Below are 16663 nucleotides of genomic sequence, written 5' to 3'. Positions count from 1 at the left end.
GGGCATGGTGGCACACGCCTGTAGTCCCAGCTACTTGGGTTGCTGAGGCAGGAGAATCACTTGAACCCGGGAGGTAGAGGTTGCAGTGAGCTGAAATCGTGGCAGTGCACTCCAGTCTGGGCAACAAGAGCGAAACTCCATCTCAAAAAAAAAAAAAAAGAACTACTACATGATCTAACAATCCCACTTCTGAGTATATATACAAAATAATTGAAAGCAAGATCTTGAAGAGATGTTTGTTTACCCATGTTTATTGCAGCATTATTCATAATAGCCAAGAGATGGAAGCAACATTAATGGGTGAATAAAGAAAATGTGGTGTATACATACAATGGAATATGTATGTACATATCAATACATACTCAGCCCTGAGAAAGAAGGAAATCCTGTCACATGTTATATCATGGATTAACCTAGAGGACACCATGTTAAGTGAATTAAGGAAGTCACTAAAAGACAAGCACTATAGCATTCCACTTATATGAGGTATCTAAAGTAGTCAGACTCATGGAAACAGAGAGTAGAATGGTGGTTGCTAGGGGCTGGGGGAGGGGGAGTTGGGGAATTGTTTAATGGGTAGAGTTTCAGTTTTGCAAGATGTAAAAGTTCTAGAGATCTGTTGAACAATGAGAGTATGGTTTACACTACTCAACTGTACATTAATAAATGGTTAAAATTGCAAGTTTTATGTTATGTGTTTTTTACTACAATTAAAAATAATCCCACTACCTGTGTATAAACCAGCGTGCTCACTGCTGAGGCTCTAACTGTAAACAGTGAGAACCTAGACCCTGCCCTCAGAGGTGTCCCTGCTTATGTTTTAGTTGAAGAGGCAGAGTGGAAAAGCTAATTCTGCAGTTAGTGAATGTTGATTACTACTCTGCAGGAGAAAGTCATGGTGCTAACAGGAAGACTCTGCTTAAGCAGAAACCTCATGTGTGAGTGGACTTTGGCTGGGCAATGGGATATGGGAAGCACATACACGAGGCCCTGAGACTGGAGCAGCTGTCTGGTTAAAAACTGGAAAGAAGCCTGGTGTGGGTTAGTAAGGGGAGAATGAGATTAGGCTAGGGGAAAGGCTGGGTATTAATGAGGCTCAGATCATGCAGGGCCCATTAAGCCTATATGTTAAGGTTTGGGACATTTCCTTTTTGCTAAGAAAAATGGCAAACTGTTGATAGGCTGAAGCAAGGATGTGAGACGACCAGTTTTGTCTTTAGAAAGGTCACTTTGGTTGATGGTTGGAATGGGATGAGAGGGGACTTGAGTAGGGCTGTGCACCCAAAGCACAAAAGTAGCCTTGAGTAAGGTTGTGGCAGTGGAAATCGAAAAGCGAACGATTGAAGAGAGAGTGAGGAAGGAGGCAGACTCAATCTGATGAATAATTGGACATGAAGAATGACAGATATCAAGAATTAAGGCCTGGGTTTCAGGATGGTTGGAGCTGTTCAGTAAGAAGGGAAGGAGGACTCGATTGGGGGTTGGTAGGGGATATCATGAGTGTAGTTTCTGACATATTGAGTTTTAGGTTCAATTACTTATGGAGAGAACAAGTAAATAAATGGATTTAGTTTTGGATGTGTCTTAAAGAATGGCAGATTGCGTGGAACAAATACTCCACTCTAGGTATAATCTGTCTTAGCAGTGCAGGGTGCGTGGGGTAGTTTCATTTTCTGATGTGAATATCTTATTTGTGTGGAGGCTTGTAACCAGAAGTACTTCTTTGTAACTTACCTGTTTTTAAAAAAATCAGAGGTGGCTTTTACCATACAAATATTCCAAATAAAACAGAAATGGCTGTTAACAGCTAATCATTCTGGTATTCTCACTAGGCAGCAGGCACCTTACCTGTGTTATCTCATATAGTTCTCAGAATGACCCTAAGAGGTAGGTGTTATTAACTACACTTTATAGATGCAGAAATTTGAGGCACAGAGGAAGTTTAAAAAGTCAGCCAAGGTCACCTAGCCAATAAGTGTTGGCGATAAGATTCAAATTCAGGCAAAAAACTCAGAAGAAAAAGATACATTTTAGATTTTAGGGAAAATGTCAACAGTTGTAAACCTTCTGTCAGTCAAGGTAAAAATGGGCACAATTTTTCATAGCTATCATAACTGGAAAGTAGAAGAATACCATCCTGCCTCAGAGGAATTTTTCATGTTCTGAAATCCTGAAAGCTACCTTGCAAGACTTTACACATAGGGTGTTGAAGGACATTGTGAGCTGAGTTCCTGGGATGAGTTTCACAGTTGATGTTTCTATTATATTGTCAACAAATTTAAGGGCATGAGCTGACTTACTGATGGTGATTCTGTGATGGTCCATGCCAGTGCTGCTCAAAAGAGACTTCTTCCTTTGTGGTAGAATCACCTGGAAGACAGATTTTCAATTAGGAATCTTATTCATCTCTCTTCTTCCTCCATTGTCCGTAAACACACATGCGTGAATTCACGCACATGCACACACACATAGAAATGCACGTTCATTGGGTGTGTCTTGATTCCTCCCTTCCCAGTTAAAAAATAGTGCCATTACTATTTAATTTACATATAGGATGTTGAAGGATGTTATGGGCTGTGCTACCAGCAGGGATATGTCCTATTCCTAAGATAATTGGGGCCAGAAAACAGATTAACCTTTGGTCAGGCTAATATTTTCAAGTATATAGCTTTCCAGTAATCTAATTCAATTCGGTGATAGAGCTTAATATACCCTGTCCTAAATACCAGCTGGATATTTATTAGGGACTAGATAGGAGAGACACTTTCAAGTTTTACTACCTGACAAGGGCCTGTGATATGAATATTTTATATTGTTGTATTAAAGCAAATCTGTAAATTTTGGAAATCATATGAGCAGTTTAGTGTTGACATTCTATTATAGCTATTGAGAATTACGGCCAGTATTCTGGATGTGGGCAGGGAAGGGACGTTTTGCACAGAAGAAAAGTAATCGTTCCAGCATGAATGATCATGATGTGGGTGTGGAGTTTCAAGTTGTCCAAAGGGCTGGAGGATGTGGCAGTTCCAGCCTCTCTGAATAGGAAAGACCAGTGAGGGGTAGGCATGCTGGCAGGGGGAGGTAGGGACTCGTGTTGCAGCTGTGTTTTCTCATGAGCACACTGTTTTAACTTAGACCATGGGTTAATTTGGGGTGACTTTGTGGGGAGTGCTAATGGAGTTTATGGGAAAGCAGCTGGAAAAATAAGTGAAGATCATTCTTTGGATCTTGTATCTCATGCTGAGGAATCTAGATTTTAAGTAGGAAGCAACAGAGTCAGATTTGAGTATCAGAAAGAACCTGTTCATAGTGTGGAGCGAGATGATAGGGGACTGAGACCAGAGGCAGGAAGGTCAGGAGACAGTTGCAGTAGTCTCGAGGTGATGAAAACCAAAGCAGTGGTACTAGGAGTGAAGAGGAAAGGACAGAGATTCAGTGTAGGTAATGTCCGCAGGACTTTGTGACTGCCACCTCTTAGCTATGGCAGCGAGGGGAGAGTTGGGGAAAAGTCCTAGGTTTCAGGGTTGGGGAGCTGGGGAGCTTGATGGAGACTTTTATACAGGGACCTTGGAGGAGGAGCCGCAGTTTGAGGTATGCTAGGGAGCGGAGATGGAATTTAATTTTTATTTTGCCAAGTTGGACATATTCGTAAGCTGTTAGCTAGATGATTGGGGATCAGGGAGTAGGTGAAGCATGAAGAAAGTTAGCAGTAAAGAATTTGAGAGGCCAGGTGTGGTGGATCATACCTGTAATCCCAGCACTTTAGGAAGCCCAGGCGGGAGGATCACTTGAGCCCAGGAATTTGAGACCAGCCTGGGCAACATAATGAGACTTTGTCTCTACAAAAAATTAAAAAACTAGCCAGGCAGCGTGGCACATACCTTTAGTCCCAGCTATTCGGTGGAGGAGAGAGGGGTGCTGAGGTGGGAAGATCACTTGAGCCCAGTAGGTCAGGGCAGCAATGAGCTGTGATTGCACCACTACACTTTGGCCTAGGTGACAGAGCAAGACCCTGCCTAAAAAGAAAAAAAAAAAGAAATTTGAGAGTGAGTGTAAACTGTTGTTTAAAGAAGCGTTTGGCCGTGGAGAAAAGAACAGTTGGGAGAATGATACTAGAGGATATAGACCTGCAGTGTCCAAGTCTTTTTAGTTAAAGCCTATATACAAAACATGTGTCTAATTTTATATGTTCATCTTACCTTTCTTTTTTTCTTTTTTTATTTTTTTATTATTATTATTATTATTTTTATTTTTATTTTTTTTTTTTTGAGACGGAGTCTCGCTCTGTCACCCAGGCTGGAGTGCAGTGGCCGGATCTCAGCTCACTGCAAGCTCTGCCTCCCGGGTTCACGCCATTCTCCTGCCTCAGCCTCCCGAGTAGCTGGGACTACAGGCGCCTGCCACCTCGCCCGGCTAAGTTTTTGTATTTTTAGTAGAGACGGGGTTTCACTGTGTTAGCCAGGATGGTCTTGATCTCCTGACCTCGTGATCCGCCCGTCTCGGCCTCCCAAAGTGCTGGGATTACAGGCTTGAGCCACCGCGCCCGGCCGCATCTTACCTTTCATAAGAGACACTACCATGTATAATAAGGAATTAGGAATTCCTTATTTATCATTAGTGTCTTTCTGTTAGTAAGAATGCTATGGTAGACCCAACCAAATGTATCTTTATCTTTTTTCTTCCTTAATGACCTTAATCTCTCCTTGACCTTAGCCATTCCCTTTCAAGGCCACACACTGGGTCTTGTCATGCAGGACTTTGTGACTGCCACCTCTTAGCTATGGCAGCGAGGGGAGAGTTGGGGAAAAGTCCTAGGTTTCAGGATTGGGGAGCTGGGGAGCTTGATGGAGACTTTTACACAGGGACCTTGGAGGAGGAGCAGCAGTTTCAGGATTTTTTTTTTTTTTTTTTTTAACAAGAATGGATCACAAAAATTTTCATGGAGAGAAAATCTACACATTTGTTTGGTTTTAATATCGAACTGTATCTCATAGTTGAGACACTGAGGTGAAAGCCTTTTTAGTTCATTCTGAGTATGAAAATCTATCATTGTTAGTGTTAAAGCTTTTTTAATTTCTATTGAGAGTGCTTATATAAATTTTACTATGGAAAACATTGTTAAAAAAATGGATGTGTTTTAACAAGACACATCCAACAAGAATCTTGCTCCACACCATAAACAGGTTCTTTCTGATACTCACATCTGACCGTGTTACTTCCTACTTAAAATCTAGATTCCTCAGCATGAGATACAAGATCCAATAGGCTGATACACTGGGGGAGGATGAGGAACTGCCACATCCTCCAGCCCGTTGGACAACTTGAAACTCCACAAGTTTTCATGATGATGAAATGTTTGATACCTATACTGTCCAGCATGGCAGCCATTAGCTGCATATGGCTATTGAGCACTTGAAAGAGGGCTAATGTGTCTGAAGAAATAGACTTAAATTTTATTTACTGTAACTAATTTAAATTTAAATAGCCTCGTGTGACCAGTGGCTATCATATTGCACCGCGGAGAGAGTTTACTGAGAGTTTTGGGGTTGGCAGATTTACTTTGATGGAAATAACTTTGGCTTTAGCTATGAGAAAACCCAAGAAAAGTGTATGGTTGAAGAGAGAAGAGAGTGACTATGATGACGACAGTCATGAAAAGGATTAGTCTTGAATAAAGATGTTATGTCATCCTGAGTCTGCAAGAAACAGAATAAGAGGTGGTGCAGTTGTTAAAAAAAAAAAAATCTTAGTTGAGCAAAGTGCAGCCTCAAATCTCTGTGAAATAGAAAGTAAAAGCATTTGCTTAAGAGTGACTAGGGTAGCAGTGGGACAAGAGAAGGAGCCAACCAAGAATTAGTAAGTGCATTGCTGTTAACAGTTCTTCTGAGATTGGGGGGTCATACAGTTGGGATGGCAGCAGAATATATTTGTGTGTGTTTTTCTCTAATTGCCATTAGCAACCTGAGTATCATAGTTGAGAAATGGGAGTATTAGCAGAGTTCTCAGTTGACTGTGTTCATGGAGGCAATAGTAAGAGGATGACGGATTGTGAAATCTGGAGTTGCTGATGAGATGTAATTAAGCTGATTATTCACAGGGTCACAGGAAAGAAAATTACTGAAGCTGTAATAGGCTGATACACTGGGAGAACATGGCTGGGGCAAAGGATGAATGTTCAAAGATGTTGAAGAGTAGGTACAGTGGGGATACATGGGTAGAAAATTAGAAGGAGAGGAAATGACTGCATCTGAGAATGGGCTGATGGAGTCTAATGAAGTGAAGAGCTATGTGATGATGACAAGACCCAGGGTGTGACCTTGAAAGGGAATGGCTAAAGTCAAGGAGAGATTAAGGTCATTAAGGAAGAGAAAAGATAAAGGTAAATTTGGTTGGGTCTACTGTAGCATTCTTATTAACAGAAAGACACTAATGGTAAATAAGGAATTCCTAATTCCTTATTGTACATGGTAGTTTCTCTTATGAAAGGTAAGATGAACATATAAAATTAGATATATGCTTTGTATATAGGCTTTAACTCAAAAACTTTGGGAACTTAAGAATGAGGTGTCCCATGCACACGTATGTTTATTGTGGCACTATTCACAATAGCAAAGACTTGGAACCAACCCAAATGTCCATCAGTGACAGACTGGATTAAGAAAATGTGGCACATATATACCATGAAATACTATGCAGCCATAAAAAAGGATGAGTTTGTGTCCTTTGTAGGGACATGGATGCAGCTGGAAACCATCATTCTCAGCAAACTATCGCAAGAACAGAAAACGAAACACCGCATGTTCTCACTCATTGTTGGGAACTGAACAATGAGATCACTTGGACTCGGGAAGGGGAACATCACACACTGGGGCCTACCATGGGGAGGGGGGAGGGGGGAGGGATTGCACTGGGAGTTATACCTGATGTAAATGACGAGTTGATGGGTGCAGCACACCAACATGGCACAAATATACATATGTAACAAACGTGCACGTTATGCACATGTACCCTAGAACTTAAAGGATAATAATAATATAATAATAATAAATATATTATTAATTAAAAAAAGAATGAGGTGTCTTTCTGAGACATTCACTTTTCAGGAGTGAATACTTAAATATAATTAGCAATATATTTAATTATTTATATATAATCTAATTTGCTATTACTTTTATATTGTGTAATTTTTAAAAATTTCTGCTTATGTAGACAAAATCCAGTCCTCAAGACATCTAGGCAAAACAACTCTTATTCTTCCAGTATAGATTTGTATGGTATCCTATTTTTTTCCCATAGAAATTTATTACTATTATACTAACTCAGCTCAATCAGTCCTACTTTGTTTAAAGCCCATGCAGTTCTAACAGCAGAATATAATGATGTAAGGATCTTTCTTTTTCATGCTGAATATTATCTGTACTTACGGGAAATTTTGATATTTGTTTCAACCCATTAGAAAGTAAAGGTGGGTGAAAACCACAATTATTTGTATAAAAAAATTTTCATGGAGAGAAAATCTACACATTTGTTTGGTTTTAATATAGTACTATATCTCATGGTTGAGACACTGAGGTGAAAGCCTTTTTAGTTCATTCTGAGTATGAAAATCTGTCATTGTTAGTGTTAAAGCTTTTTTAATGTCTATTGAGAATGCTTATATAAATTTTACTATGGAAAATGTTGTTAAAAATATGTGGAATCAAGCAGCATGTTTGTTCAATATGGAATTCCAAGTCCATATAGTTCTTGTATTTATGTCTAAATGAAACCATCGTTAAGGGTTTTGGACTCTCTTTAAAGGGAAAAATACTGTCTTAAATTTTGATGTTAATAGTTTGGCATTTGGCCCAAAATGACATTATAATGTCATTTTGCTGCACGCTGTATTGAGAAAGGAGCTTGTTAGAAATGTAGTTGATATCCACGGCTAACTTTATGAAAATTAGTTGAAGCAGTCATCTAATAGACCATTTCTTTCCAGAAACTAGAACTAAAAACTCAAATGTTAAAGTGTTTGCATATATAAACTATTCTTTAATAAATTTCTACATTCAATCCAGTTAAACTTTATAATCACACATTCTCCTAGATGTGTAGTGAATGTTTCACTGTGATACAGTGCCTGTAACTTTTCTCATAACACCAGCATTACGGTAGAGTTCTTTTAAACCCAGTTTAGGCAAAGGTATATCAAAGGGGATCTGTTTCAGCACTATAAATTCCTGTGAGAAAATGCAGATTCTAGACAGAACTACTTTGAATTTTTAACATTTAGTAATACACTGTGAATTGGGTAGAATTCGTTAATTTCTCTTACCTGGCCAAATTAGAGATCATCTAAAGCCAGTGAGGAAGGCATGGCGAGGCATTTGAAGAAACTTCTAACTCTGGGATCTTAGGGTCTAACTTAAAGGGGAATTAAATGAGTGAGATAGATGTTTTTTTGGGGGAAAGGAACTGTTAAAGAAAAAGTTTTTCTAACACTTGTTAAAATGATAAGACAGACTTTATTCAGGACTGTTGCAATAGGTATAAGGACCTTTGCAGTGGGGTTTTGCAGTAGGCAAGAGAGATTGGGCTCAACTCCAAATACAACAAGGAAAAGTGGAAATTTATAGTCAAGGAGCAGGGTGGGGGTCAGTAGATGGGAAACTACTAAGAGGAAACATCAGGGGACACTTAGGGGAATTCTGGCTAAACCAAGCTAACAGGAGTCTTGCTGAAGGCAGGTGAGGGTGATCTGATATCACTTGGGGGATGGTGGAGGATGAGGAACCCCATCAGATATCAAGGGTAGTTAGTAATGAAGAGTGGGGCATTCCCACTAAACCAACTTATTAACAGGATTCTTGCTAAAGTTGGATGGTGTGTAGATGGACAGAGAAGTCTGAAAGTTGAAGCCTAATTGGGAAGAGGATTCAGAGGAGCCTGACTAAAGTTTGGTCAAGAAAAGACTCTTTGTCTTAACTAGAAGATGGATTTTGTGACTGTGTTTTGGGTTGTTATCCAGGTCAAGCATGGTTGGGACCCTGCTGTGGACAACCGCAGACCCAGACTACTAATAGCATGCTGCCAGTTGATGACTGTGGTTGCGTATCTCTTGTCAGGTGAAAGTGGTTAGCAAGTAGAATAAAAAGACCCGATATTCTTTGGTATAGCTACTTATTGTGATGGGAGGAGTTCAAAGTAACACTTAGATATGGTAATGTGGAAACTGTGCCCTGCTAGGGCTTTCTGCAGGAAGCTGTCAGTAATTAGAAGGTTTACTCAGTGAAGGCTGACAAGCCAGCAGAACTTGAAAAATGTCTCTCTATATTGAGCTTTCAGGAAAAGAAAGTGATTTCTACATAAAAAGAACTCTAGGGCTATCCTACTCAAAGAGTGGTCCAAGGACCAGCAGTGTTGACACCACGCAGAATCTTTTTAGAAATGAAGAACTCCAGCTGTCACCCTAGACCTGCTGAAATAGATTTTATTTTGGCTGGATGTTCAGGTGATTCAAATACACCTTTAAAGTTTAAGAAGCACTGATGTAGGGCTAAACTGTTCTTTTGATGTAGCGGAGAGCATTACAGGAGTTTGAAATGTCATGAAAGCCACGGGAGGAGGGGAGTCCTAGTGAGCCCATGTGGTTCGTGGTCCCAGAAGTGTTCAAATATTATAGCCACAGAGGCAAGAGTTAGGCCATTCCCCAAATATGGACATTTGGACCATATATTCTGAGGTTCTTTCTAATAGTGGTATTCTATGAATATGAATACAGTATTAGGATTCACAATTAAGCTTTTTTTTTCTTTTTCCCTAGATGTTTCTGTCGCTAGAGCATAATTGATAATCATCTTTAACACTTTTTCTGGGAACCCGTAATGAAAATGTTGTAGGGGAAATGTCGCAAGACAAGACTTTCAGCCTCAGATTTGTGGCGGATAAAGAGTAAGATTAAGGAGATTCTCTAATTAACTAATAGAAAGACTTTAGTGTAAAATACATATAAGTACAGCTATTCACTGTGCTGCTTAAAAAAATTTCTGTAACCTTTTAAGGCAGGAAAAAAAATCCCACCTCTTTTTGTGCCTTGGATTCCTTTGGCAGTCTGCTGAATTCTATAGGCTGCTTCTCAGATCAGTATTTTCAGTTTATAACTTTAATAAAGTACACAGGGCTACAAAGAAAGCCAATAACTAAATAACATTCCCAAAATAGTAATATAAAATTTGAGACAAAGTAATAGGCGTGTGTATTAGTCCATTTTCACACTGTTGATAAAGATATACCTGAGGCTGGGCAATTTACAAAAGAAAGAGATTTATTGGACTTACAATTCCACATGGCTGGGGAGGCCTCACAATCATGGCAGAAGGCAAGGAGGAGCAAGCCACATCTTACATGGATGGCGGCAGGCAGAGAGAGAGCTTGTGCACAGAAACTCCTGTTTTTAAAACCATCAGATCTCTTGAGACCCATTCACTATCATGAGAACAGCATGAAGATCCACCCCCATGATTCACTCATCTCCCACCAGGCCCCTCCCACAACAAATGGAATCATGGGAGCTACAAGATGAGATTTGGGTGGGGACACAGAGCCAAACCATATCATTATGTGTTTTTATTTATATATTAATCATCAGTATCAAATCTAATAGCTACTGTGACTTCAAAATATTGGCTAACATAAATGGTCTTTTAAGATCTGCAGCTACTACAATGTGATGTGGAAATGTTTTTGATTTCTGCAGGTGACAAAGTGGTTCTGCTGATATTAACCAGGTTTTTTTCTGCTATGTTCCTAATTGACAGTGATGCCGGGTTTCAGTTACAAGTTAGTAAAAATAAAGATGTGTAACGTTTTTTCCCCAAACTTGAGTTCATTAACTCCTGATTTCATGTTTGAAGGTGATTTAACGATACTTGATATTCTAAGGCCACATTTTAATTTTAGTTTACTTCTGATGGAAGCCCGTTTTAGGATTCCATGTAACTTTAAGCAATTGGCAAAATCTTTGGTGTTTTTTTTTTTCTTTCTTTTTTTTTTAAATAAACCAAGATAAATTTTATTGAAAACTGATATAGGTCAGCTCTTGAGTTTTGCATGGTTGCTTACACCTTAATGTTCGGGAAACATCGAGAAAATCTGTGTCTTGCCTGATCTTGAATTGCCTGAAACTGTCACTTTCCGGGGTTCCTTCCCTGGAGAATGTTTTAGGATGTTCCGGGGGGTTGTCCATGGACAAAGCTGTCTTTTAAAAAATTTGCCAGGTGGGTTTTTACTGCTTGTCAAAATGTAGAAAAGCTTAGCTGGATAATACTTTAACATCCACATAGAAGCTCTTAGACTAGCCATATCTGTAACTGTTTTCATGAGAAGGCATCATGTTATTGATGTCTTCGTTTCCAAGAAGAGTCTTTTCTGCAGTAAAGCAGCTTTACATAGAAAGGACTGACATGAGACATTTTCTCTAAGGAAAAGGGGTTTGGATTTCATTTCATCTCACCTGTGAATACGGTAACTGTATTTGGTGAACCCAAAGTCTGATTTATTAACTTTTTGTGGGTGAAATATTCATGTAGAGATTAAATTATTTAATGTATATAACACATCACCTATGGAAATATAAAATTATGTGAAGAAGAGATATATACCAAAAGATGACAATTTAGTTTTATTATTGCAAATAGTGATCTACTAATGCTGATCTGCTGGGGAAAGTACTTGTATGCATATTTATTCTTCAGGAATGAATATTGTTTGAAAAGAACTACCCTGTGAGGTAGATATTGTGATCCCCATTTTGTGTTTGAGGAAATTGGAGCTTAAAGAAGCCAAGGAATGTGCCCAAGTTAGGGTTGATAGAAAACCAGAATTTAACTGCGTGTATTTCTGATTCCAAAGTTTATATATGTGGCTGTAGCAGACGAATCTCTAAGCCTAAAACCTGGCAATGAATACCGTAATGTACCATGGGGTGCGGGTGGTTGTTGTATGTTGTGCACACCCACCCTCATGCATTTTTCTTATTCTCTGATGACATTTTCCATCTTCTTCCATCTGCTTCTTGGTCTGCCCAGCCCTCCTCCTTAAGTGTCAAACCAAGAAGTTAATTTTTATTATTTACTGTATTTATTTAAAAGTTTTGTTTATTATTTCTTCATAACCGATAATGCAGATCATTAACTTGTATTTCTTTTAAGTCATGTAAGTAATTTTTTTTTTTTACTTAGGAATTTATGATACTATACCCCACTTACCATCTAAGTACTCATTAGAGATACTTATTCAAGTAAAAATAAATGTAATAAAAATAATATAACTTGTGATCATTTAAGATGATCACAGTGTGGAGAGGAAGGAGGCAAGCAATGGGCATGTATCAGTCAGCAGGTGTTAATTTAGTGCTTACTGGTTGCCTAAAACTGTATTAAGTACCCTGGGAGATGTAAATATTATGGTCTGTTCCAGCCTTTGCGAAGTTGTAGTACTGGGGAGTGAAAAGACGGCCTAATGCTTGGCAGGAATGGAACTTAACAGTGTGAAAGTGAATGTGGTTAGGAAAGGGAAAACCAGGTGAGGAAATCATGCTGCTGTGTGATCACATCAGGTAAACTCCGCCCACGTAGTCTTTGGATGGGGTTGAAAGTAAGCCATTTCAGCCTTCAGTAATCTCTCTGGCAGTGTTGTAGAAAGTGGCCTGAGAAGTACACCAAGTCTGAATTTGGCTGGCTGGCTGACTTTTCACTCATATTGCTGGGTTTATGGAGCTGACTCTCACCATGCCCTGTAGAAACTTTTAGGTAATTTGTACAAGGGCTGGGTGCTTTAGGTGAGAATAGAAGATGCCCGGTGGCTGGGACACAGGGTTAGTCCCTGGGGTGACAAGCTTCCACCATCTTCTGGAACAGAAAAGGGTCCTTTGTTGCTCTTCTGTATCGGGGATCTATATCACTGTTCAAACTTAATGAAACTGGGGATTTGGAAGGGTCTGTCTTTAAGACCAGCACTTTCTCCTCTACTGTCTTCTGAACTCTGTGTTAATGTTCTGGGGATTTCTTTTTTTTCTTTTCAATTTGACACTATCCAATTCCATTTTTCTTGCTACAGTTGTTCCTTGGGTGAAAATTCCACCCATTTGCCCCTTTCTCACCTCTCTCCCAGCCTCCAGCCAGTCTGGGCTAGAGGCTGAATGATGTGTTTTTTCATTCTTGTGCACTCATCGAGGCTGGCCATTTGTGAGCCAGCTGTTGGGTGGGACAGCAGCTGCAGTGCATGCAAACTGAATGGCAGGCTGTCTTGTGAAGGGAGAATTAGAGCTGCCCCTCACATGGCACTGGAGGCACCCTTAGAGAGACCTGCTGCCCCTCACATCAGTAGTGCCTGCAGCTGGGACACCAGTAATGTGAAATTATTGAGAGGTTTGAATATAACCAGTGTTAGAACAGAGCCATGCACACCTTGGATCCTTGCTACCCCGAGTGCGGGCCATGAACAGTAGTGGAACCCGAGGGGCCGTGCAGCTCTGCTTTCATAGCATCTTACAGTTTTACTTTTTAATAGTGTCACTTAATGTTCCGTTATACCATTTTAATATGTTATTAAGACAGCAGGTTGTTTTCTATGTACTAACAAGCATTTTAATTGTTTGCTTTATATATCTGAATAAAATTCTGTTTAAGCACAGATCTTATAACAGTGGTCCGCAACCTGTTTGGCAACAGGGACCGGTTTTGTGGAAGACAGTTTTTCCACAGACCAGGGCGGGGGCGAGGGAATGGTTTTGGGATGAAACTGCTCCACCTCAGATCATCAGGCATTAGTCAGACTCTCATAAGGAGCATGCAGTCTAGATCCCTGTCTCGTGCAGTTCACAATAGGGTTTGTGCTCCTCTGGGAATCTAATGCCGGTGCTGATCTGACAGGAGGTGGTGCTCAGGCGGTAATGCTCACTTACCTGCTATTCACATCCTGCCGTGCAGCCCAGTTCCTAACAGGCCACGATCAGTACCAGTTCATGGGCTGCGGGTTGAGGGCCCCTGTTATATTATTTTGGACACTGCTTAGAATGAAGAAAACTGCTAGACTCATTTATTTGAATTAGTTTATTGTGCCTCAAAAAACTTGCAGTTCTTCTATGTTAGTGATAACTTGAGGATAGAAAAGTATAAATATAAAAATATAAACAAAAATCTAAATTTTTTTATTGGTCTTTTGCTTATAGCTTCAAAAAACAAAAATTTAATGTCCTTGGGTAGTTAAAACCTAGTGATTAAATTTGGTCTTTCTTGCTTTAAGATGCTATAATAGTTTCCTAGCATTTTTTTTTAAGCTTTCTTTTTTGTGGTTAATTGGAGAGTTTATTTAACTTCCATTGGATGTAACTATTGACTTGTTTTCTTTTTTTAAAAAAAGTATTGTTACACTTTAAGTTCTGGGATACATGTGCAGAATGTGCAGGTTTGTTACATAGGTGTACACATGCTGTGGTGGTTTGCTGCACTCATCAGTCTGTCATCTACATTAGGTATTTATCTTAATGCAATCCCTCCCCTAGCCCCCCACACCCTGACAGGCCCTGGTGTGTGATGTTCCCCTCCCTGTGTCCATGTGTTCTCATCGTTCAGCTCCCACTTATGAGTGAGAATATATGGTGTTTGGTTTTCTGTTCCTGTGTTAGTTTGCTGAGAATGATGCTTTCCAGCTTCATCCATGTCCCTGCAAAGGACATGAACTGATCCTTTTTATGGCTGCATGGTATTTCATGGTGTATATATGCCACATTTTCTTTATCCAGTCTATCACTGATGGGCATTAGGGTTGGTACCAAGTCTTTGCTATTGTGAACAGTGCTGCAATGAACATACGTGTGCATGTGTCCTTATAATAGAATGATACATAATCCTTTGGGTGTATACCCAGTAATGGGATTGCTGGGTCAAATGGTATTTCTAGCTCTAGATCTTTGAGGAATCACCACACTGTGTTCCACAATGGTTGAACTAATTTACACTCCCACCAACAGTGTAAAAGTGTTCCTCTTTCTCCACGTCCTCTCCAGCATCTGTTGTTTCCTGACTTTTTAATAATCGCCATTCTAACTGGCGTGAGATGGTGTCTCATTATGGTTTTGATTTGCATTTCTCTAATGACCAGTGATGATGAGCTTTTTTTCATATGTTTGTTGGCTGCATAAATGTCTTCTTTTGAGAAGTGTCTGTTCATATCCTTCACCCACTTTTTGATGGGGTTATTTTTTTCTTGTAGATTTGTTTAAGTTCCTTGTAGATTCTGGATATTAGCCCTGTGTCAGATGGATAGAGTGCAAAATTTTTTTCTCATTCTGTAGGTTGCCTGTTCACTCTGATGATGGTCTTTGGCTGTGCAGAAGCTCTTTAGTTTAATCAGATTCCATTTGTCAATTTTGGTTTTTGTTGCCATTGCTTTTGGTGTTTTAGAAACGATGTATTTGCCCATGCCTATGTCCTGAATGGTATTGCCTAGGTTTTCTTCTAGGGTTTTTATGGTTTTAGTCTTACGTTTAAGTCTTTAATCCATCTTGAGTTAATTTTGTATAAGGTGTAAGGAAGGAGTCCAGTTTCAGTTTTCTGCATATGGCTAGCCAGTGTTTCCAACATCATTTATTAAATAGGGAATCCTTTCCTCATTGCTTGTTTTTGTCAGGTTTGTCAAAGATCAGTTGGTTGTAGATGTGTGATGTTATTTCTGAGGCATCTGTTCTATTCCATTGGTCTGTACATCTGTTTTGGTACCAGTACCATGCTGTTTTGGTTACTGTAGCCTTGTAGTGTAGTTTGAAGTCAGGTAGTGTGATGCCTCCAGCATCACAGCATTGTTTGTTATTTTTGTTAAGGATTGTCTTGGCTATACAGGCTCTTTTTTGGTTCCATATGAAATTTAAATTAGTTTTTTCTAATTCTGTGAAGAAAGACAGTGGCAGCTTGATGGGGATAGCATTGAATCTATAAATTATTTTGGGCAGTATGGTCATTTTCACGATATTGATTCTTCCTATCCATGAGCATGGCATGTTTTTCCATTTGTTTGTGTCCTCTTATTTCCTTGTGCAGTGCTTTGTAGTTCTCCTCGAAGAGGTCCTTCACATTCCTTGTAAGTTGTATTCCTAGGTATTTTATTCTCTTAGTAGCTATTGTGAATGGGAGTTCAGTCATCATTGGCTCTCTATTATTGGTGTATAGGAATGCTTGTGATTTTTGCACATTGATTTTGTATCCTGAGACTTTGCTGAAGTTGCCTATCAGCTTAAGGAGATATTGGGCTGAGACAATGGGGTTTTCTAAATATACAGTCATGTCATCTGCAAACAGAGACAATTTGACTTCCTTTCTACCTATTTTAATACTCTTTATTTCTTTCTCTTGCCTGATTGCCCTGGCCAGAGCTGCCAGCAGAGCAGCCTGAGTAAAGTTTTCTTAAGGAGCAGGAATGAGGGGAAAGTGAAAGGGAGTTCCTCATGATTGTTACTTCCAACTTAGAATCAGATTAAGAAGAAAGAAGTATGTTATATTAAGACCAGGAAGGGAAATATTATCTACAGTCTGACCTTACCTCTCTTTATAATTATAGAGTTGGAGGGAAAAGGAGGATTAAGGAGGAGGAGGAGTTGGTTTTAGGAGTTGAGATAATTGATTGG

The 16663-nt window shown here is 39.5% G+C and overlaps 1 protein-coding gene across 50 annotated transcripts in view; it reads left to right on the top strand.

The window, feature by feature from the left end:
- Positions 1–16663, top strand: part of EPB41L2 (erythrocyte membrane protein band 4.1 like 2) — a 227714-nt gene that overhangs the window by 140847 nt on the left and 70204 nt on the right. The gene's annotated exons all lie outside the window — the stretch shown is intronic.

This window comes from Macaca fascicularis, chromosome 4, assembly GCF_037993035.2.
Source record: "Macaca fascicularis isolate 582-1 chromosome 4, T2T-MFA8v1.1".
Taxonomy (NCBI): domain Eukaryota; kingdom Metazoa; phylum Chordata; class Mammalia; order Primates; family Cercopithecidae; genus Macaca; species Macaca fascicularis.
Note: the sequence above shows the minus strand (reverse complement) of the source record. Positions and strands in the feature narration are given on the sequence as shown.